The sequence below is a fragment of the Lonchura striata genome, chromosome 10, assembly GCF_046129695.1.
Source record: "Lonchura striata isolate bLonStr1 chromosome 10, bLonStr1.mat, whole genome shotgun sequence".
Taxonomy (NCBI): Eukaryota; Metazoa; Chordata; class Aves; order Passeriformes; family Estrildidae; genus Lonchura; species Lonchura striata.
This window is the reverse complement of record NC_134612.1, coordinates 1,460,673-1,484,439: the sequence shown is the minus strand read 5'-3', so window position 1 is coordinate 1,484,439 and position 23,767 is coordinate 1,460,673. Positions and strand designations below refer to the sequence as shown.

The 23,767-nt window shown below is 40.0% G+C and overlaps 1 protein-coding gene across 3 annotated transcripts in view; it reads left to right on the top strand.

Annotated features, from left to right (window-relative positions):
• Window positions 1-23,767, top strand: part of CLSTN2 (calsyntenin 2) — a 339,467-nt gene that overhangs the window by 81,430 nt on the left and 234,270 nt on the right. The window lies entirely within an intron of this gene.

Here is a 23,767-nt window from a genome sequence, read left to right as displayed (position 1 = left end):
TGCGCATTTCCAATTTCAATATTGAACAGTTCAAGCTGAACTTATATTTTATGGAATTCAGAGCTTTTTGTGCTCCTCTAAAAAGGATATTTCAGTTGTGTCTGTGATTGTTTCAGAATGGTGATTGTGAAAATGGTGAATTTTTACTGTGAAAAAAGCACAATGAAATTTAGAGAAAGTCGTTAATTCTCTTCTTCTTCTAACAAGTTTATAATTTCAATAGATCAGAAGACATAGGATTAAAGGGTAAATTAGAAAAAGAAAAAAGAAAATAGTAATTCTGGCAGCTGACTAAGAAAATATTGCAAAAGGTCACGGAGTTAAGTGCTTATTTCTTGCAAAATGTTGAAGAATTCTCTCAGAAAATTCCTTCCCACTGCCTGGGATCAGTTTCTACAGCTGAATTTTACTGTGCAGTTACCAATGGTAAATACTAAGGGACTGTATTTGCAAGCACATTAGACACAAGGTTTTTCAGAAACCATATTTGGAAGTGAAGGTTTCTGGTCTGTGTGGGATGACTGTTACATGAATTGAAGCATTTTGTGGTCTAGATTTACATGTGCTTTTAAACCAAATATTTTCAAACCTACCTGCCTAGTGAGACATTGATGCCATTTCCTTACGTAAATCTGTGGAAGATGCCAATAGTCTAAAAGGGAAGATTTCAAATTTGTAATGCTGGTTTATAATTAATGCAGGGCATAGTTTTAGCATAGGCACCTGGTCTGTAGAATCTGAAAGCAAAATGTGTATTTTATGATTAACTATCTTAAAAATCATCTTGTGATGAAGATGGCACTTTTGGAAAGCTCTTTTCCCCTCTTAAGCACCAACAACAATTAAAAAAAAAAAACAAACAGAAAAAAATCCCAACAGTATCACAAGCAATTTATACTGTTAATGTCTCTTTTCTGGTTTTCTGGGCTTGCAAACCTGTTAAGGATTTCCCAAGTAGAATCTTTCTGTCCCAGCTCCCAGGCTAGAAGGTCTGCCCTTCTCATGTTGCCATTTACATAACATGAGTCGCAATGAGCATCTTTTTGTGTTCTCTGCTATCAAAGCTGCTAAACTGCTTTTGATCAACATCTTGTTCCATAGAAGATGAAAGATGTTGAATACTGTATTTCATACCTGATCTACATTTAGCAAGTAAAATATATGCCAAAATGACCACTGTTATTTTCCTAGTGCTTGTTTTAAGAATTAGTAGAAGATGAAGAATCCTAGACCAATTAACATGTTTAGATAATATCAAAGCCATGCAAGTTAAAATAAGAACTTAAAAAGTGAAAAAAAGGCCAATGGAGGAGGGGACAATACAGGGTGAGAGGGACCATTGTGTCCTGGATGGCCCCTCATCCTCTCCCAGTTCATCTGGCTCTGCTCATCAGGGGTTGCCTTGGTCCTGGAGGAGATTCCTCTGCTGGGCCATGGCAGAGGGGACAGGCAGGACAAGCAGGAGTGCAGTGCTGGGGCATCCTCTTGGATGAAACACTGCCCAAATATTCATCTGTCACTCAGGACTAAATTACCTTGAGCATCTACTCATTTTAGCAGTGGGTACTGAGAGAACATGGAACATTTCCTGATATGAAATTAAAACTAAATTTTTTATTTTAAAAAAATCCAAAAGAATTAAATGAGTAAAATGCTATTTCTACTTTTCTGAAGTAATAAATAGTTTTGGTTTTGTTCTCCACAAAGCTGGTTATAGGCAATGTTTTGGGGACCATTTGCATGACATGGATAATCAAAGTTCATATAACCAAACAAGTTTTCTGGCCTCAGCAGTCCTCACTTTGCTACAGAAATATATATAGGGCCAAATTTTATTCTTGATAATTGATGTTGCATGGATGAGCAGCAGGAAAACTTACAATTTATTAATTTTGCTGCTATTTTATGTCTAACATGTATTTTTTACTGAAGGGACTTGAATGCATCAGGGTAGGTTCTTGACAGTAATTTGCATGTGAAATCCTAGGAGTTAAAAAACAGCTAATACAGTGTTGTGCTTTTGACGAGGGCTCCCAATTGTTTTGTAATGTTTTACATCAGTCTTTGTGTGGTGACTGTGCCTATAAAAGTTAATTTTCCATCCGCAGCTGATCTCTCACACAGTTAATCCTGGGAAGAGATGATCCTCCTGAGCATCTGTTAGAGCTGAAGTTCCCCCTCTCAGCTTTAGGCTGAATGTTTTTTCTCTTCTCTCTCTTGTAGTCTGCTCGCACTCCAGGCCTGAAGCTCAGGAGTGCATGTGAAGCACAGTAGCCTGAGCATTCACCTGGAGCTTCTTCTCCTTCCTTAGGATAAATTTTTTGCTCTGTTCTGGAATGAGACTTTACAGAGTCACTCCAAAGACCTAGCAAGGTGGGGTATGCTTTGGGAAAAATTTAAATTAAGAAAAATTTTTCTAGACTGATCACTTCCTCTGTTACATTCTTCCAGTTTCCCTGTCCTGAAAATTGTTGTTATAATGTGTCAGTAAAAAATGAATGCAACCCAATGAGCAAGAGGAAACCCCCTCCAAATATTAGAAAATACAGGATTACTGAAAGCACATAATTATTTTTACCCAAATTGATACAGTACATATTTTTGATAGGAAAAAAGTTGAAAACATCACATTTTATTCTTAAATAAATCTACTGCGCAAACATCTCGGTTCATGCCTGGCTTTAACTTCACAGATGATTTATAAGAACTTTTCTCCTTTCAGACAGTGCATTTGTTATCTGTTCATCTGACTGTACATTGAAGTGATGATCAATGATAAATGTTGTAAAGTTTTAAGGGCATTAATTATTCCATGAAAATGGAATCATTTGCATATTTCCTAACTAATTCTTGGTGAGCTTTTTTGGTAGAACTTAGAATAAATGTAATAATTATCTACTTGCTTTGTGAAAATAACTTACTTTTTGGGGCTGCATAACCTTTCAGATTCTTTTTCATGCTGAAACCTTCAAAATTAGTATATTATCAAAGAATATTTGCTTTGCTCCTTTCAAAGACGAACTAAGCAACTTACCTGGGTGCTAAGAGGCTAAAGAGATGGCCAAAGAAAGACTAAATTGATACTGAGCAAAATTGACTTATTTTTCCACTGATCCAAACTGTAAAATCTTTATTAAAGAAAACGGCTCCATGATATCTTTCTGACCACCTCTTAATCTTCCTGAGATTCTGGGAGAGCTACAATAAGTCAGTGTGTGTGTCAGTAGCATGGCTTGTATCTAAATGTCCTGTAGGTTTATGACACCTTATCCCTTACAGGAAATGGAGCTTTCACACCTCTGTGCTTTTCTCCTGCAGCCCAGGATGCTCCTGTGAGCCTGGATCCTTCCCAGCTCCCTGCCTTTGTCACTTGGGGTGTTTCAAATTGCTACCAGCAGCGAAGGACAAGTGGCTGCCGAATGGACAAACCTCAAAGGCTGAGCATTCCAAAATGATAGTATGCAACACCAGAGCCATGTTAGGTTTCATTCCGTGTTTTGTGGAAGGAAAGTAGCCCGAGGCAGCTGCTGACACCTGAGCTGGTCATCTGAGAATCCAGGTGGAAAAAATCTCTTAAAAGGAGTGCAGGTTGTGGGTGAAATCTGAATGTTCATTTTCCTACACAAGTGGACTTCCCTTTCCAGAAGGCTCAGCAATGGGATGCTCAGGCAGTGGGTGCATATCCAGTTATTTCCAGCTAGTAAAAATTGTCCTCCTGTGCAGGTACAAAGGTCTGCTGGACTGTCAGGCCCATTTCCATACGTGGTATTTGGGACTGGATGCAGATAATTGATAGAAGTATTGCTTTAAGGCTACCTGCCCAAGCTGTGAGTGTGAAAATAAGCAGTATTTCTCGGAGAGTCTTCAAAATTCAAAGTCATCTTGTATATTTTCCTTGTTCGTTAAATAATTTTTTGAATTTTGAGAAAGGAGCACTTGAGGAGGTACAGGACAGGGTCCCTTGCCTGTCCTGAGAGAGGCACATAGAGGGAAAATACAATTGTTTTATTTGAGTACATAATAATAAGAAACCTTCCAGTTTATTAATTTATTTATTTATTGGAAATTTGTGTCCTTCCTTTCCATAAAGAACTATTCTACCATTATCAATATATCTTCCAGATGATACCTTGTCATTTGGTGACTCTTACATAAGAAAGTAGATGTTTTTTTTTTTTTAATTTTATAAAAATATAAAAATTTTTGCAGTATAAACACATTTTATTACCAACTAAATTACAGCACTTTTAAAAAGAATGTTACCATCACAAACAAGTTCATATTTTATACTGTAGTAATTCAGGTCAATAAACCCAATTATAGAACTGGAGATACACAAGATCACACCAGAGAAAGGAAAAGCAATTTTTTAAATTTAATTTTTTAAAAAATTTAAATTGAAAGCCTAAGTTTGGAATTGACTTCTTCAGTCTGTAAAGGATTAATTGTTTTATTAATTTTATACCTCAAATCTGTGAGCTTGTTCACTTACACTGAAAAGGTGTTACGTCTTCACAGCCTCTAACATGGAGGATTTAAAAATAGAAATGGGTCAAATAGGCTGTTTTGAAGCACGGCTTGGTTAAGGTATTCTTTAATTTCAGACTTACATCCTGATGAGCTGAATGACAAGACCTCCATGGCATTAATAGTAAATCAGATTTAATTTATATCTGCTTCCTGGCCTAATGAGCATGTTGCTGTTCACAGCAGAAAATTCCAGCCCAGGGACTGAGATTGGGAATTTTGGGGGTGTATCCTAGGAGTGCCCTGCTCCTCCCCACCCTGGGACTGCTCTCGTCTGGCTTGTGAGAAATGACCACTCTAAAAATTTTAAAAGGTTTATTATGAAGCAATACACGGAATAAATAAATAGACTCCACAACCTGGGGTAGTTCTGAAGTGGGTGTGTATTGCCAGCACCTGACACAAGTGAGATATCTCTCCAAAAACTTGTGCCCTGAGCCTCAGTCTGACCCAAACCTTTATTCACAAAGGTGTTCCGTATGCAGAACTTTGCCATGCATATCCAACCCCTGGCCCCGCCTGTCCTCTCCTCTCATGCTAAACAGGTCCAAGCCCTTCTGGGCAGGCGTGGTTTGCTGTGGTGGTCCTGCAGGGGTCTCTGGTGGTCTCCTGAGGCTGAAGATCATGGTCTTCCTCATGGTTGAACTTTTGAACTTTTCTCCTTTGCACATGCGCTTTTGGTCCTGTGGTGCTTTTCTGAGTAGTCTGTCAGTCTTGATGGGCTTAGGGACAGAGGAGCCTCTTTATCTGGGTTCTTTGCCTCCTTGGCCTCCTCCGGTATTGTTCTTTATGCAAGGAGCTTCATAAATTTGCATTATCCTATGCCCTTTGTACCATAGCAGAGGTTTCTTAAGTAAAAGGTTAAAATTCAGTGCATAATTCTACAAGCTAAAATTTAAATGCTTAATTCATTTTGTTAACTCAAGTAAACTCCAAAATTCTCTATTTCAATTAAACCTTTATAAAAAATACAACAAAAGGACTAAACAAGGAAAACTAGCAGCGCTGGGAGCATTTCCCCCCCCATGTGGCTAACAACCATGTGGCTGGCTTATCTACAGACGCTCCACTTTTTATACCCTTGGTGTTCCAACAGGTAACCCTAACCCCTGCCAAAGTCTGTCAGTTTACTCCTTGTCGCTGTCCATTGGTGTAGACGCTTTCAGAGGTCAGGTGCTACCATGCCGTGCCTCTGCGTGACCAGCCTGCCCCTTTGCTAGTGCCCGCACTACTTGGACCATCCCGGGATAACAGTGCTGCCTAGGGGCAGACCCTTTGCAGTAACATAACTATGCATTTATAAAACTTCTCTTGACATATATAAAATGTTCATCCCTTAATTGTGAGAGCCAACCATCTCATTACTCATCTATAACAGGCTCCAGGGAGGTGTGAGAGGAGCCAGGCAGCACTGCCAGTAGTGATGCCCTGTTTTTTCGAACTACAGCAGATAATCATGAGAGAGCCCCGCCTACCCAGAGGTCACAACCCTGTTCCTCCCCAGGCAGAGGGGATGTGACAGCTCACTGCACCCTGACAGCTTTAACTGGGATCACTTACTCCTTCCAGAGTGACAGTTGGCTAAAGTTGCTGTAATTGCTGCAATAATTGAAGATGAGGTTTTATTATAAGTTCCTCTCTACTTCTGTTGGTTTTCCAGCAGCTTGTAAACATAGAGTAAATCCATTGGAGAAGGAGTAGCAATTTTAAGCTGTAAAGTCCACTTAAAAGTCCTTCTTTGTTCATGGGATTAAAGAGAAGGAAAACTTAGTTATTGCTTTTTATGGTTTGACACTGGCACAATGCCAGTGCCCCTATGAAAATGTAATTTTTCAATTGAATGCTGTGAAATGGAATTGAGAACAGAGTAAAGCAGGTTTAAATTTAATAACAGAAAAAAAACTTTATTAAGCTACTATTATAAAAGAAAGAAAGGAAAAAGAAAAAAAAATATATTAATATTAAAATGAAAACTTTGCAAAGCATTCTTCTTCTTACTACTTAACTCTAATAAACTATAGTGAGACACAATCTGGACCTTAATTAGGTTTTTAATCTTTAGACAATTGATATTCAGTTTATTGAGGGAGAGAGGAGTTTCTCCTGTGCCACAGACCCCCTAAGAAAATACAGCTGCTACATTATGTGTTTCTATGTTACACATGGCACTGCCTGGAGAAAAAAAGTTTGCCATGGTGACCCTTTTCTTTTCTATGCACAGTGCTTTCACTACTAATGCATGGAGGACAGACTGCTTTTAGGATTTTCCTTTTTAAGGATGTCTTGCTAAGAGGGGAGAAAACAACAGTTCAGTTTTTCATTTTTTTGGGACCACAGTCCCCCCCATTTCTTTCCCCTGGGGCTGGGGGTTCAAGAACAGAGATCTTCTTCTCTTCTCCTTCTTTTGAGGACAGGGGGCACCATCACAAACCCCCTAGCTTTTTCTTTGTTTACTCTTCTTCTGTCTTTTCCCAGCTGAAGCAGGTCTCTTGGCTCGCTGGCATCCTTCTCTTGGAGAAGATTGATTTCAGTCGGTGGCTACTACGGAAAACGTCCAGCCGAAAGCCACTCCTTCTCCCCCTCCCATCTAGAATTTCTTCTAACATCCCAGGGTCCAAGATGTCCCTCTTCCTCTCTTTTCAAACCGAGGAGGGGGAAAAGAAATTCACAAAGCTTTCATTTCTCAGAAAGGGTTAAAAGTCCTGACTCCCTGGCTGGCTCTGCCCAGGCTCCAGCTCCCACAGGCAGCTGGGCACCCCCGCTCGCTCTTCTCCTTCCCCTCGGTGAAATTGCTGACAAGCCACCGCTGCCAAGAGACTCTGAGGGGGGAACTGAGACACCCCAGATTTCTCCACCCTTCCATCTGCAGGGGGTTCCAGTCCCTCCACCCTTGGGACCACCTCAGTCAGGTCATGGGCCTTCCCCTCCTCACGGCCAGGCAGGGGAGAGGCTGCAGTGCACGGAACCAAAGAGAGCGAGTTGCCGCGCTCCCGCCCCGGTTCCCTTTGTCTCAGCCCCGGCTAGCTCTTGTGGGGCGAGGGCGGGCGATGGAGGCACCCTCCGCCGCTCCCAGCTGGGGTTTGGAGAGTGCCTTTGTGGGTTCCGGGCAGTGCTAGCAAGCCTCGCGGTGGTAAATGAAGAGCGGATCCTGCTGGGGGCTAAGTCCGAGTTTATTGTAGCCCAACGGGGCCAAATGTCCTAGAACGGTGCCAGCCAACAGGAACAAGCACAAGGTGCTTGCACTGGCTTATAAACTGTAAGGGAGGGGTATCCAATGACCAATGGGGATAGGGATAGGGGGTGGCTCCGGGATGGGGGGATATGGTGGGGTCCAATGGGGGAAAGATATGGGGGGAGTCCCAGGTCCTCGCCCAATCACCCGGTGCCCTGAGTAGAAGCTTCTGGATGGATGGGAAGGGGCACCGAGTGATAGACAAGGCACCCGGGGGGGGTAAAATGCCTCTTTCAGGGTGATGGATAGATACTGGGAAGGCGGGAAGGGAGGACAAGGCAGGAAAACTGGGGATAAACCAAGTTGCACACGGGGGTACAAAGGAATAAACCAATACATAATACAGGGATAATAAAACATATAAATAACGCAACTCCACAGCGAGTTCTCCTGGGAATTCTGCTTTTAACTCCTCTGTGTTCTCAGAGGCGTGTCCACCTTCAATTGGTCAATATCCAAATTGGCCTCTTCCTTCCGGAAAAATTCTTTTTCTTTGTCAAACCACGACATTGCTGCACCAGAAGTAAAAGTAACTTTGGAAAAATTTTATGCCCTTTTCTATTGCATTGTTCTTTTCCACATTTGAAAGTACATGGAAAAATTGTGCTTTTTTGTGAAACTGACAGTATTTGCCTCTGATTCTCTACTAGTCTTAAAACCAGTCTTTTTGCTGCCCTTGTTCTGTGAATGTCTCAAGGCTGTGGGTGTGCTCTTGCTCTTACTCTCATCCAATGCTTGGCAGCTTCAGTTTTGGAAAACCAGATGACAGCTCACAGACAGGGTAAGGCAGTTTGGTGGGGTTTCATGGATGTCTTCTGAGGTGCTGAATGAGGTGATTTTTCACTCCATAACTTTATCTGGGAGAAGGAACATGTGTTCACAGCACAAATCTTTCAGTGACGGTAAACCAGAAGCTGTATCTATGTTATAGGAGTGGAGATAAAAATTACTTTTTTCTTGGAAAAATATGGTATCAAATACATCTGTGGAAAATCTGAGGGGAAAGATGAGCTTTGGGTAAGTACAAGGACCGAAGGGTACATGTGTGACGAGGTAAGACAGAAGAAAGGGAAAGGTGGGGGTTTCTAAAAGAAACATGGAAGAAACCAGTAGGTGCAACACACCATGAGTTTAGAGATGAGACTGTAGACAGTTCTGATTCCACACAAACAGTGCTCCATTCATTCCAGATCTACAGCAAAACTAAGTGAAACATTACAAATAATTGAATAAAGGAAGAGATAAATTTTGAGGACTAGCAGGAAAAGAACTCTGAAAAAAAAGAACTCTGAAAAGCAGAACATGTATAATATCATTAATCTAATTGTCAACATATGATTTATGTGTAAGCACAGATAAATTCAGTTTTTGTTTCATATTCAGCAGTGAGGAGGGCAGTAAAGGGATATCCTTAATACAAATATAAAGGGGGAAAAAGAGTTGTAAATAGATGCTTTTAGTGATGGTGTGGAGTTTCTCAGGGGAAGTGTTACCACCTGAAACATTCCAGCTAAGTTGGGAGAGCACTGGGAAATGTCCTGTAAGAAATGACCATTTGTACAGCAGATAGAGCTGAACATTGTGATGTGGAATGTCATCTAGACAGGATGGGAAGAGGGGAAAGGCAATGGGGGACCAAACTGGCTTATCTGAGTCATTGAACATGCTGTGTTTATTTCATATCTGCATTAGCCTGAGGCAGAGCAGCCTGTCTCAGTGCTGCTCATGGATGTGTCACTGAGGCCACTGAGGAGTTGCTTCCATGTATTGCAAACCAGGCTGGCCACTGAGGTGATCTAGTTTGAACTTGGGAAGAACAGAGGGCTTATCATGACAGCGTCCAGTACTTGTGCAAACCAAAGGCAGCCCACTCCAGGGGGGCATTGAGCTTTTCCACACCTGCTCAGAAGAACAGGCAGTATTGTGCTTTTCTTCCATTCATTTTTCAACACTGGGGTAACTGCTTAGTCTGCATGGCATAAATACTTCAAGTTTTCTGTGTGATTAGGGATTTAAAGGAGAAATATGATGGCTGCAGTGGGAAGTAACTGATTATGGTAGAAATATGTGGGACCGGATCAGTGGACCGGATCAGTACCAGTCTAATTGAAGTCAATGTAGAGAATTTAATAGAATGAGGGTTTCAGCATGAGTTTGGAAATGATGAATTTCAAATTGAAAAACAAATTGGCAGAACATTCATGTGACATTTCTGCTGTGGACTGTGAATTTAGGGAAATTAAATTCTGCTGAATGGTGATAAAAATTCTTCCTTCTGCAAAGAGTATGAAAACAGCAATAGCAGCTAAAAACCAAGCCATCACCTTTGGGGTGTGAGGGAGAATAGAGACACAGAAGAGTTATCAGGTGGGGGTGTTCAGGGGCTTTGTTTTGGTTTTGGGGTTATGGAGGTTAAGTTTTTTGAGGTTTTTTTTGGTTTTGTTTTTTTTTTTTTTAGGATTGGAAGGAGGGAGTTTTTAGAAAACGCAAACTAAAACAAAAATTAAAGAGAAGTCAAGCTATAACCTAACCTTGGAAGCAGGAAGAAAGGAAGAAGGTGGTTGAGATGGATGTGAGGGTAGAAATCCATCGGACACAAACATCCCAGGTTGGAGGACTGATGAGTGACCCAATCTCTGTGAGAGCTCAGGGCAGCATCACCCCAGAAGGGGATGGAGGAGAACCTGACACCCCTTCCAGAGCAGCCCTTGGTGGTGGGGAAGGGATGAAGGAAAGCACAAGTCCTGTGACCTCACAAAGTTTGGGAGGCTGCAGCTAGAGGGCTGTTCTGTTACTGTGAGTTTTTCACGTATCATGAGCATTTTCAGTTTTTTAGACCTTGAAGGACCAGTAGTTTTTTAACTACATGTTTTAAGTTGAAGATCTGAAGATCTGTCCAACATGGGTTACTAAAGGGCATCCTTTCTGAGAAAGCCATACTGATTTTATGTTTCTGTGGATACCTGGGCTAAGTGCCCTTCATTAATGCAAATATACCAAGCCTCACTTAGAAAAGTAGCAGAGGCCATCATGCTTTTCCTTCCCTTAGGCTGTAATTTGAATGGCAGTAGTTTTTAAGGTCCCTTCAATATTCAGAGGTCCTGGAAAACTTCAGGCTTGTTTTACTGAAATCTGTGTAATTGCAACCACTCCCAAGATTTTGATTGGAGGTGACCAATGAAAGCAATGTAAGGGAAGTATGGAATGTTCTCTGCAAATACTGCTTGGACCAAGCTTTCAAAATTGTACCAAATCCCATCAAGAAACTTCACAGCTACAAGTCTGTCAGAACTGCTGTGATTTGGGGCACATCCAGAGCAGACCTGAGACCTACATTGATATGGCTGTGGAATGTAGAAGGTTATCAAGTAAAATCTGTTCAGGGAGAGATCTTTCTCCCAGACTCTGAAGGCCATTAGTTCTCTAGTAAACTCAGCACTTCCTATACAAGTGTGACAGTCTCCCACTAAGCTGGCACAATGCCAACAGCAATCAGATCATTGAAGGGCTTTGCAGACCTTTAGTTGTGTTGCCAGTTCTTATTGTCACAATGAAAAATAAAGCCAGGTTTACACCAGACTCCAAAGCATTCCTGGGAAGGAAAATAAGCCAGTAATTCCATTGTATTTTACTTTTTGGAGCACTCACTCCTTTCCTCCTACTTATAATTATTGCAAGAAACTGGCAAAATAAATATTTTACCTCTGGTCTGTGCACATGTCACTGTTTTCTAGAAATTGTTTTTTCCTGTTAATTATTTGCAAATCTTACCTCAAAGGAGAGTAGTATGCCAAGGAAGCTGAGGAACTTCAGACAAAATATAGGAGGTTCAAGAGAAAGTATAGCACCCACTGTTACTTTCTTCTTCTTTTTAATAGATATTAACCTCTCCATGATCCTTATTAAATTAGCTGAAGTTTAGAGCTAATTTTACAGGTCAAACTTAGATACCCAATTTGCTGATATTAGGAAATTTGATGTAATACCTCTTAGAAAAGAAATTAGCAATGCTGTTAATTTGACCTTGGTTTTAATTAACCCTAGTGTGTTTTGACATCCAAGCCTCCCAGGGCATCACACAATCTAAAGGACACTGCATAAAAGCTGCTTGCCTTGCATTGCAACTCAGTGCAGATTTTGGAGCTGCGGCAACCTTAAGGCAGCATTGATCTTCTTTGCACAAAGTTAGCAGCAATTGCTCAGTGTGCTGAAGTCATAATGCTTTGTAAAAGCTAATTAATGATGGAACTTGTATAGGCATGTGCTTCTGTTTACTGTGCTTTTGTGAGAATAGCTGTCCTAAAACAATTTCAGAAATGGAAGATTAAAGATAAAAAAAAGAAATGGAAATGATCTAATTATTCCCTAGAGAGGAATCTGGTACTGAGGTGGGTAAACTTCCCCATTCCTGTGAATACCCATATTCCATAAATCCTTCCTTCTGTACTTGGAGCTACATGCTTGAGATCCCTCACTTAGAATGCATTTGATAACGATAACTCATTAGTGGTGATTACCCTGTACTAATAACTCTTCACAGGCTTCTTTATTCTTTTATCCTTTTAAATTCTAATCAATATAAAAGGTTCTCTGATCTTGTGGTAACTTTCATTTCTGCCTACCTCCTCTTTAAATAGAGTAATCACTGTACAAGCTGTTTTTGGTTTTTTTTCTATTTTTGAGCTGAGCCTCCTTTGCAAATCACAGACTAATTTTGTGAGTGGCACACTGTGCATGGTGTGAATTGTAAAGGGCTGAAGATGCCGAAGTGTATATTTGGACTGCTTGGGAGTTAGAAACACAAAAAGAAAATGGGAGAAGAAACTTCAATAACTGAGATTTTGAAGAACTAAAATTTGTGTATTTTTAGTAAATGTTAAACTCTAATCATATCTTGTAGACCAATAAATATTAGCCTGAAATAAAACCCAGGCAATTTCAGGATAACACGTCTTAACTGTAATAAAACTCCTTGGCAGAAGGGGAATGTAGTTGCAGTTTAACTTCCCAGTTTGTCTCAGCTTGATTTTGTTCCATCTGGGACTGAATTTGGCAGATTTAGGCCAGCACTTTGAGACTTGAGTGCTTTGAAATCCAAATCGTCTCCTTTTGGTGGATTATCACTGCCTGTGGAATCAGGGCTGCAGAAGGTGAACATGGTCCCTCTGCACCAGGTAAGATTAACTAAAAAAACACTTGAGGAACAGAAAGAGACTTTTGAACAAGGACTTGCTCAAAGCAGATGCAGCTTCAGGTAGAGCTGCTGCTCAGGAGTAAACTCGTGCCAAGTGCTGAAGCAGTACTAGCAGCTTTGCAGATTGTTTCTAAGGTGATTGCCATTGCCCGGCAAAGTTTGACAAGAGGCAGAATCTTCCAGTGACTGCTTTTTCCCTGGATTGTTGCAGGGTACGCAAAGGCCAACATCCTTCATATGATGAGGGTGGGATACCTCCCACCTGCCTGGTGTCTTGGGGGAAAAGGCTCCTAAATTTACATGACTGGGTAGGGATTTCCCCCCTTGTTTTTCCTTCTTACCATCTTCCTTCAACAACACTCTAAAAAGTGAGAGGTGGTTGAGAATAGGTTGTTAGTGATTTACATTTGTTCTACATGTTTCTTCCTGTGCCACAATACTCAAATTTTTCTGTATGTCTTAGCTTCATTTGCTGGTTTGGGATTACAGTTGGGGATGAGGTTAATTAATATAGAGAGGTGATGGTGTCTTTTAGAAAACAAAGGTATTTGACTGCCTTAATGTCTTACTGCTTCATTGGTCAGGGCACGCAGAATGATCAAATACATTCTTTTTCTTCCCAGGGTAGAAGGATGGGGGGTAGTGCAGAAGAAAGAGGAGGACTGGGAAGTACAAATCCACCGTCTACATGTGTATCCTTGTATTTTCAGGGAAAAGAAGGATTTTCTCTGAAATACTTGGGGTTTTAAACTTTTTTGGCATAGCATTATGTACCCATCTTCTCTGAGTGCAAGATTGCAGAGCCACTCTGTAAACAGGTAACACATTCTGGAATTTTTGCAGAGTTACTATCTGGATCCTTGCTGATGCTTTGCTTCTTGCTGGTATTTTCGTTATTATGATGTTCCTGCAGTGATCAGTGGAGGGACAGCTCATGCATCTTGTCTTCAATGTGACTGCTGCTCCCCACTCCTGCCTATGAGCAGTGGGATGTGATTCTTGCATTCTCCTGCCAGAGGAAGCTGGGCTGAGTTTGGAGAAATCTGCCGTGAGGGAACTCAATGAGAGCCTTGTTACTAGCTGCAGTTGTGTGAAGACTGCTGGCAGTTATGCAGACAGAACTGATTAAAAATGAACAGCTCTTCCTGTTGTTGCACCAGTTGTGTTTTCAGGGAATGGTGTGGTTTTGAAACATTTGAATTTGCCAGTTTGGATCAAAAGCAGCTCAAGCTTTCTACTAAAAGCTTTTAGCTGGGCTTTGTAGGCACCACAGGATAAAAGCTTGCTAATGTAGCTCTGTGTTGTTCTCTTTGAACTTCCTGCATGGATTAACTGTAGCAAAGGGTAAATAATTTACAGATAATTGTGAACATAAAGAAATTTTTTTAGTTATTTGAATATGCTATTTTATACTGGTAGAGTACAGTCTGCTGAGAAATGATGTGCAGAGTAAGGATGAATACTTGCTCTTGGTTCTTCCAGTGGTGCAGTTGACTCATCTGTACAGTTCTGCAATGGCAAGTGCTGCTCCTTGTACCTCACACAGAGCACATCAAGTTACTTCTCCTGACAATTTCAGGCTCATATACTGGTAAAACTGATATAGGGATGGAGAGAATTGCATTTTCTTGCATTACCAAAAGGTGACTTATCCAATTTAAGACAATCTTTGCTTTATTTCATTAAATACTTAATTTCTTGCTGAACCAACTGTTATTTCTGCTGTTAGATTTTTTTTCTTTGGAAGAGGCTAAGGAGAAGTTTTTGAAGGAGTATGAAGGGTTTGTTCTCTTGGCACAGTGAAAATGGGAGCGTAAGTGGTGATGTGGAATCTGCTGCTCCATAGACTCTCATTTTATGTTGTATTTGCAGAAATAGAAAGCTCAGATTTTTGTATTCCTCTGTGATTTCACTTGTAGCAAGCTGAACTACAACACACATTAGAAAGATGATTTAATACAGCAAAAAATACATGCAATTCTTTCCTTTCCCAGTTATTAATCATTTATGTATCTATAAAAGTGGCAAGGTTTGCCCTTGGGTTTTGGACATAGGTCATTATGATTTGCAATCCAGTATAGATTCTGTTGTGGCTTGATACAGGGCAGAAAAGAGAGACTGAGGTATGAATAAATCATTTAGCCCACTGTGGTAATGCACAGTGTTTGTGTCACCACTGCTCTGAAAGGCCAACAGTCTGACTTGCCAGAAGCAGAAATTTCTAAAGAACACATCATCCCTGCGTTTTGGTCTGCAAAATGCAGCAATGATGATTAAATGTCTGAAAGTTCTTTTTAAAGAGAATGAGAATCTGAAGTTTGGGGAGCCTTTCAGTAGTGGTTCAGCACATACAAATCATCAGCCTTTGAGATAATCAGTAAAACCAAGAACTAATCAGCAAACTGGACATTTCCTTTGATCAGCTTGACAGAGGCTGTATCTAAAATGTCAAGATTGCTCTTGTATATACTTTAAAGAAAAAAAAGTATGCTTGAAAAACCCCACTGTCTTATTTATCAGATAACAAGGAAATACCAGAGAGTTTTTAGAGTAGCATTTATACCTCTGTGCTGTCTGTTGATACTGCTGAAACAAAGCTGCTCATTGGGCTTGCTCACTGGAATTAGTTTTGGAAAAAACCCTGGGTTGTAAACTACATGTCTATGGGTTTTGCTTAGGCCAGGTTCTGTTTTAATTAACCTATGCACAGTTCAAAACTCAAGCTAGCAATGCCTCCAGAGCAGAAACTTAGTGTTTCAGACTTGGAGCTTTCAAAGTTGTTTGAAGCAGTGTGGAAGCATCTCTTGTGGTATTTTCCAATTCTCTCCAATATTCAATTCCTGATCTTATTATTCTGTAAAATGCATGGGAAATATGATTAGTTTTAGTTCAAATACAAAGAAGTAGGGCATGAGCAGACTGTGAAATGTGGATTAAATCCTTTAAATTAAATTGTTTTATTGAAGAAAATTATCTCAGTTCCTCTATGATGGAAAGGCTGAACATGAAAGAGATGTTTACTGAAAAAATGTCTTTATAGCAGTTTAATATTGTGGTAATGAAAATTATTTGAGTATATTCTGCATTAACTATTGAAATCACAGCATTATTTTTATTTACACAGCAAAACTGATGTAAGACAGACCTATATCTTGAAATCTTTGAAATTATATCTGCTTTAAAATTAGATAAATTTTTTGTTAATCAGCATCTTATAATTTTAGTCCAATTAATATCTTTTGCTCTAGATCTTATCCTTAAAAAGGGGAAAACAAACTGTATAAGCAAAATTATTCATTTTGTACATCTCAAACGCTTATCTTGATAAGGTCAGAGGTAAACCCTTTATCCTCCTGGATCAGCTCTGGTGGAGTGTGCTCACCTGGCTGTTCAGGGTGCTGTGGGGAAGGCTGATACCCGCTGCACATTGGGCAGTTCAGTTGAGCAGTAGAGGACATTGCTGCTCTTTGGTAAGTGGGGATCCAAAGCCATTTCCATGAGGGATGGAGATGGTGTTGTGCACAGTATGATAAAGGAAACAGCAATACATCACTGGGTACAGCTCGTCCTGCGTGATGGATTTTGGACCCCCTGACTCAGGCTTAGACTTCTTCCAGTGGGCACACATGGAGCCTTGGCTTAGCTGTGACTTCTGTTTAGGCTCCAAAGACCATGCAAAGTATAAAAAGATAATTCCAACTAAGGCTGGAGCACAGATGTCACCCACAGCCTGCTGTGCTGAGCTGCTGCTCACCCAGGCTGTTTGTGTCCAAGTGTCATTTCAGACACGAGACCAGGCTGCCCTAAATTCACCCCCAGCACATTCCTGACAGCCCTGCTCAGACAGAACTGATTTGTGCCACCAGAGTCCATTCCTAACTCATACGGCTCTTGAATCTGTATTTAACAGTGTTGACCTTTAATGGGTATACTTTCACATTTTTTCCATATTTAAAATAGCACAGTAAAGCCTACTTATTTTTTTAATATGATAGGAATTAAAGGATCTGGCCTTGTTATAATTTATGTGATTCTGTGCAAAAAAATGGCTTTTTCAGTGGGCAATAACAGGACTAAGAGATAGATTCAATTTTTATCATGTGTTCTGTATCTGGTTCAACAGTGACCTGATCACTGGGCAACCCTCTATTGCACCTATGTAAGACACTGAGATTCTGTTGTCAATATTATGTTTTAGGTTACCATTAATAGCATTTTTCAGGGAATTTTGATTCTTTTAAATTTCAAATTACAGTCAGATAGTTTTTAATATGTGATGGTGAAATTCATGTGCAGTTGATTCTGAGCAACATATTATTATTTCTAAGTTATCTTTTTTATTGTGCTGAATGATGTAAGCCATTACAATGTCCTTTTATCTGTATTGAGTTTAACATATAGAAAAAATCATGCTTAAAAACAAAAAGTGTGAGACTGAAATAATTAGGTGTATCTTTGTTGGAAGTTACAGTTGTACCTGAGTATTTACTGCTTGGGCTAGCCATGGTATTAACATTGTGACTTTTTCTGCAGTCTTGATTGAATTAGAAAAGATCCAATGCCTGGAACATCCCAGTGCTGTACTCTGCAAGAGCTGAGTAAAGGGGCTGTTTGAGAGAAGCATGTCTGTCTGTCTGTCTGCAAACCTTTCTTATGTTGTGAGGCAGCATCCTGCTGGATCAAAATATGCTATTTGTACTAGGACAGAGTGCTGTGATCCTCATAATTTAAGCTGTGCTTCAGAATCCTGAGAGGTGAGGTGTAGCCTCAGAGGGGAGCAGGCAGGAAAGGCGAGGTTGGATGGGATACAGGGGTGGGCTGTGCTGCTGTGGTTGAGGGGATGGGAATGGACTGAGAGCTGCAGAACAGCTTCCTGGACAGCAGGAAATGTGGCTGGAGGGGTGTGTGCCTAATTTGGGATGATGCACATTTAAAGTGAATTTTGTTTGTCCTTATCCCAAGTCCTGCTCAGTGCTGATATGTTTTCTCTAGACAAGGAGATGAGGTGTAGATAATTCAAACAGCTTTGTTCTCCTCCTCCTTGGCTCAGCGTGCTACCTTACACCTGCCCACTGACTTTGGTAGTGGCCCAGACTTCTCAGCTGTTTCATTTGTCTTTTCCTGTTGGGCTCTCCGGAGGTCCTCTGGGTGTGAGTGTGTGCTGCCAAAACTGATAATAAATGAATTTGTGTCATTATTTTAACTTTCCTATATGAGCTTTTTTCCCAGACTGAGTTGACTGCTTAGAGAGCATGAAAATAGCCATTATGTAAATAAATACATTTCTAACAAATATGCTGAAATTCCCTGTCCTATGAAAAAGCACTAATGCAGTAGTTAGTGAATCATATGCAGAGCACTGGTCTCTAAGCAGTTAGGGGATTTTCATTATGAATATCATTACTGCTGTTCATTTCTAAATTCAGGATTACTGAGGGAACAAGCAATTATCCACCACTCAAGGAATTCCTTCTTGAGCTTCCATAAGTACATTTTATAAAGTGATTCAAACACCTCAATATTGTGAATCGTGTGTCTCTGTCACAACAGTCTATGTAATAAATATATATGTAGAGAGACATATAGAGTTACATTTTTAACCTATTACTATAAATATTTTATTTAAGTCTGAGGGGATTTTACTATTCATAAACTAAGACCTTGCCAACTGGGATTAGGTCTACTGCAGACAAATGCTTTGCAAGTTCTTTATGTCATTCCAACAGTTCTTGATGGTCTTACCTGTGTGATTTCTTGCTCTACCTATTTTTCATTTCACTTCTCTCTTTATAAAAGTGATTTTCAGTCTGCATCACAAGATGCTTTGTATCATGTGGCTTAGGGATGAAATGCTGGGGGAAAGCACAGCCACTGAGTTCTGCCAATTCTTGGGAGTTAACAGAATGATTACCCAAGCTATTGGATTCCTGTGATTGATCTTGTCACACTAAGTGTTACTGGCATTGGCTTGATTATAGTCTAATATCTGTCTGTATAAAATGTTCTACATATAGAATATCTTTAAGATGGCAATAGAAATGCCATTATTGGTAGTAATTCTCTGCATTAATGCAGAGCATTTGAAATTGCTTTTTGTGAGTGCATTGTTCCACTGAGAATTCTTACATACTTTCCATTGTGTTCTCTTCAGGATCCAACTTTCTTATGGCCTTGGAATTTCAGCATGGTACAAATGCTGAATTTATATTTGCATCATCACTCTGATAAGAAGAAACATTTTCTGACATGTAGATTCAAATCTGAGGGGGTAACTATGGTGCCAGTCTAAAGGGTCAAGAAAAAAGAGTGTCAGAGACCAGTGTCAAAATGTGGTTTGAATCTGAGTGTGAGATGTTTCTGAAAAAACAAAAAAGGTGCTTTGGCATAACTTGAAAGACATGGATGCTGTTAGGAGTTTGTTGACCCATACAAGGAAGATTAAACTGTGACATATTGTGTGCCAGCAATCCCTGATCAGGAGGAGAAAGCTCCCTGCTGTGGTTAGCTCCCAGCAGTGCCAGTTCCTTGCCTCATTCTTCACCTGGGGATGGGAGCAGGGCTCCTTTAGGGCCAGCTTCCTTCACAGGTGAGTGCCTGGACTTCCTAACTGTTGATACATTTACAAACCTTGCAGAATTGCCATGCCACATATCAGATAGCAGATACTACCTTAAATTCATAATGACATAAAGGCTGATCAGGTAACTGGTGGTGTTTTGTCTGGTAACTCACAGATCTATTGTTAAATTAATTTCATGTTTCTGAAAAGCACAACCTTTTGAACAGGTTTTGTTTTGTGTTGTTAAGGTGTTTTTGAGAAACATAGCTCTTTGTTCTAGCCAGATGAAATCTCCTCTTTATTTCTTTACACCAATAGAATACACTGTGATCAACAGACTATCCTGATACAGACAGCATTGCCTTATCAGAAAACTTGCATTGTCCTTCCCTACTGCTGCATTTGATAATTGTCTCCACTGATACTGACAAAACTCTCAGAAGAAAAAACAAAATAAAGGAAAAGGAAAAACTAGTTCATATTAGGTGCAAGCATATTGAATTGCCTGAGAAAGAGGAGAACTCTGTGGGAGAGATGAGCACCAAGGCCCCTTTCTGAAAAGGTGGATGTGTGTCCTCTGGAGCTATGTGCACCATCTGTATGATTCACCTTTTTTCACTGGAAATTGAATGTCTGCATCTGACTGGATGTGCTTGAAATTAGGGCATTTTAATAGACCCAGGTGCTTTATATTTAAAATGGATCTGCTGTGCTGCCAAGCGTGGGCTGGATTCTGTTCCTCCCAACAGGCAAATTCTGGGCAGCAGGAGTTTGAACCCACCTTCTGTCTTGCAAGACTCAGATCAGCTCTTTTTTCTCTTCTCCTGCTTTCATTTATTGTTAGCCAGCAAAAGCTTTAATCATCCCTTTCTATCCTTATCTGCCCTGCAAGAGAACAGTTGTGAAGATGACTCTGTGCTTCTAAATCAGTTTCTCATTCAAAGGGACCTAATAGTGGACAGATGGCCAAAGGGTGGAAAATAGGAGATGACAGCAAGAAGAAAATTCCCTCTGCCAAATATCTCTGCAGCTCACTGGGTGAAGAGAGCAGGGGGGAATATTCTATTCCCATTTCTTTATGTGAATGAATCTGGCAGAATTTCATTTTATTGGGTCAGATTCTCTGTAAGATTTGGAGTATTATCTTCTTTATCTCTTTCATCTCTTGGCTTGCTTAGCCAGGCATTTTGATGAAAATGTGCCCTAGGTGTTCTTTGAGTTCAGGCTGCAGCCACATGAACTAGAAGTGACAGATGGGGCCATTTGAGTGAAATCCATCTGCTATGATAAGAATCCTAAGGGCAGCCCTTGAAGGCTTGTTGGAGGCACTCAAATAGTCCAGAATTCCAGGGGGTTAATGGCTGCACCATTTTCCTGATAATTCATTTGAGATTTAGGAAACCTCTGAAAGGAAATACTCTCAGATGAAACTCTTGCAATTCTGTGAGGGTGAGATATCCCTGCTATTCTGTGATTTGAACCATTCAGCAGCATTTCCTGGGACGGAGTTTTTCTCATTTTCCAACAGAAACATGCATGATTTTAAAACAGCCCAAAGCTTCACATTTATAGAAATGTACCAAAAATATTTGTTTAAATTTTCATTAATGAACAACTCTGATATCATGTGAGATCATTATGTATGCACTTGATTTGGATGTCATTTTGAGATATGCTCAACAGAGATGGTTTTTCCTCCATTTTTTTCTATAATTGAAAGAGAGAGAGGGAAGGATGGGAAAAAGACTCGCATCAGGATTGGGAAACCAAACTTGCACACAGGTTAAAGGTGGAGATGCACTACTTCACTATGTTAAAGTGTTTGTTACCTCATGCCTCTACAGTACTGAGCACCTTAGCTCAAGTGAAACATGCAGTTGTTGCTGCTTCTTTCAAATCCCTGTCTCGGTTTTGCTTGAAGTTCAGATGGAAAGAAATATCCAGAACTTAATCATTTGAATATTGATGTGCCATTGTCTAGGTTCAAGCATTTCTGTCTTTGTTTTGATCCCAGACAATTGATACCTACAAGTAGAACAACTTGTTTCTTAGTGTGATGATGAATGAAGTCTTGGAGTCAAATGAACTTTCTTGTTCTGGTTGGTCTGGTGTTTTGACAGTTTATATATGTGGATAAAACTGGTGGAAAAATGGGTGAGTGGGATGTGAAGATAATGCCAGATCATTGTGGCAATGATGATAAGAATTTATTTGGGACTTGTGCAGATCCACAGCAGGAGTTTGCCTGCACCTGCCTTATGGAAGGAGAGCAACACAATTCTTGCATAATAAATTATCTTCAAAGTATTTAGCAATGAAAGTAACATAAAGTGAGCTGGCTAAAGAGCTATAATTTTGCTTTCAGTTACTCATTACTTTGTGGTAAATCTTAATTTGGCTCTATAACAAGTATTTTCTTCATTTTAGTGTATTAATTTAGGAAAAGCAAGGAGTCACTTAATATGCAGTTTCCATATATTGAAACATTCTTTGCATTCATCTTTGTTCCTTCAAAACTTGAAGTGTGCTTCAGCATAATCAGCCTCCCAGTGGATTTTAGCATGAAAACAAATCTCACTTTAATTTCACAAACTTCAGTTTACCGAGCAGTGCAAGGAAATTAAATTACCTGTTTGCAAACACAGCCTCCTTTCTTAGGAGACATTTTTACTATCACTTGCAATTTTTATGTAGCCCTTTCTATTGTGGGTTTTTAACTGTTGTGGTTGTGCCATTAATCAAGAGTACAGGCAAGGGAGCAATAACTCAGACAGGTTTTCTGCTTTGGGACTTTGTGGCGTATTGTGTGCTCAAGGAAAGGTGGGGATGGTGTCAAACCCAAGCTCAGTCACTGTAGGGTACATCTGCCAGAGTGTAGTGGTGACAGTGGGGGAGCTATAAGGTTGATTTAGACATTGTTGTGGGCCTCAAAAACCATATTATCTCTATGTGTCATGTGCTTAAAAAATTTGATATGTATTTTGGGTTTGAATATTCAGAATTTTGAATGCATTGTTTCTCAGTTCATGACCCTTAAGCTGCTCTTGTGTTATGCCAGTGGTAGGCACAATACCTTATAGCTTTTTAGCACCTTTCAGGCACTCATGAAAACAACATTTTCATGAAACTGTTCACCCTTTCAAAGCAAGCCCATTACTGTAGAAACAAATTATCATTTAGAAAGATATAGGAGAAGGTGATAATTTTTTCAGCACAGGATGCTTTATCAGAAACAGTGATTTGTTGACTGTGAAATTTTACAGGGATATATGCCAGCCTTGATGAGCCTTTTGTGGAGCATTTCTTCAGGTCTCTGATGAAAGTGATAACTTGAAAGAGAAATCCCCTGGAAAAGCCCACAGACTAGAGATTAATATATTAGCCTTATATATGGGATCTGGAGTCTCATGTGTCTTGTTCCTTTCCCAGCTGATTATTCTGGAGCTGCCTTCATGTTAAAACTGTCTAACTGTCTGCCTGGTGTCATCTGCACTGTTTTCTTTTCTGGTTTTGTTTGTAGGTTTGTTTTTGGTTTTGTTTTTTTTTTTTAATTTAACAAATCTTGAAATGCTTTGGTTTTCTAGTGATATAGAAGATTTTTTAAATATTTTGTTTTATCTGTTAACTGTTTTGTTGCCATTCTTATATAGCTCTTGTATCATATGTTGCCTGGATTGTCCCCCTGCCACCCCAGGGAAGGGACTTACCTGACACTCCAGTCTCCACACAGGAAGCAATCAAACAAGGATGCAAATGAGTCTTCATGGTAAACATGGCAAACATGGGAAGCAGTGCCTCAAACACCAGGGGAGTAAATCTCTCTCCCCTCAGATAAAGTGCTTCTCTGAATGACAGCTCTTTATAGATTTTTCATTGAGATGATGTACAACATCCATTATTTTGAAGTACTGCTCTTAGATACAGGTAATCCCACAGCACTGGATATTTGTGGCTTTGGCATGTAGGTATTAAGTCTTAGCAATATGAACACAGGCACAGACGTTTATGGGCTGTAGAGGTGTCTGGGATGGCAAATTACATCTCAGCCTAGCTGAGCACGGGCATCATAGTTGATATTTTATGGAAAATTATTCATTTATAGTAAAGGAGTAGGAGTTGTAGAGGGAGGTGTTTTCCCCTCTGACTAATCAACCAAATGCGTTTTCATTAAATGCAGTTCCTGTAGGCAGGTGCATGTACAAGGTATTTATGAGGTGTGGGAGCCTCCAACTACAGACTTGGATCTCTGGCTCTT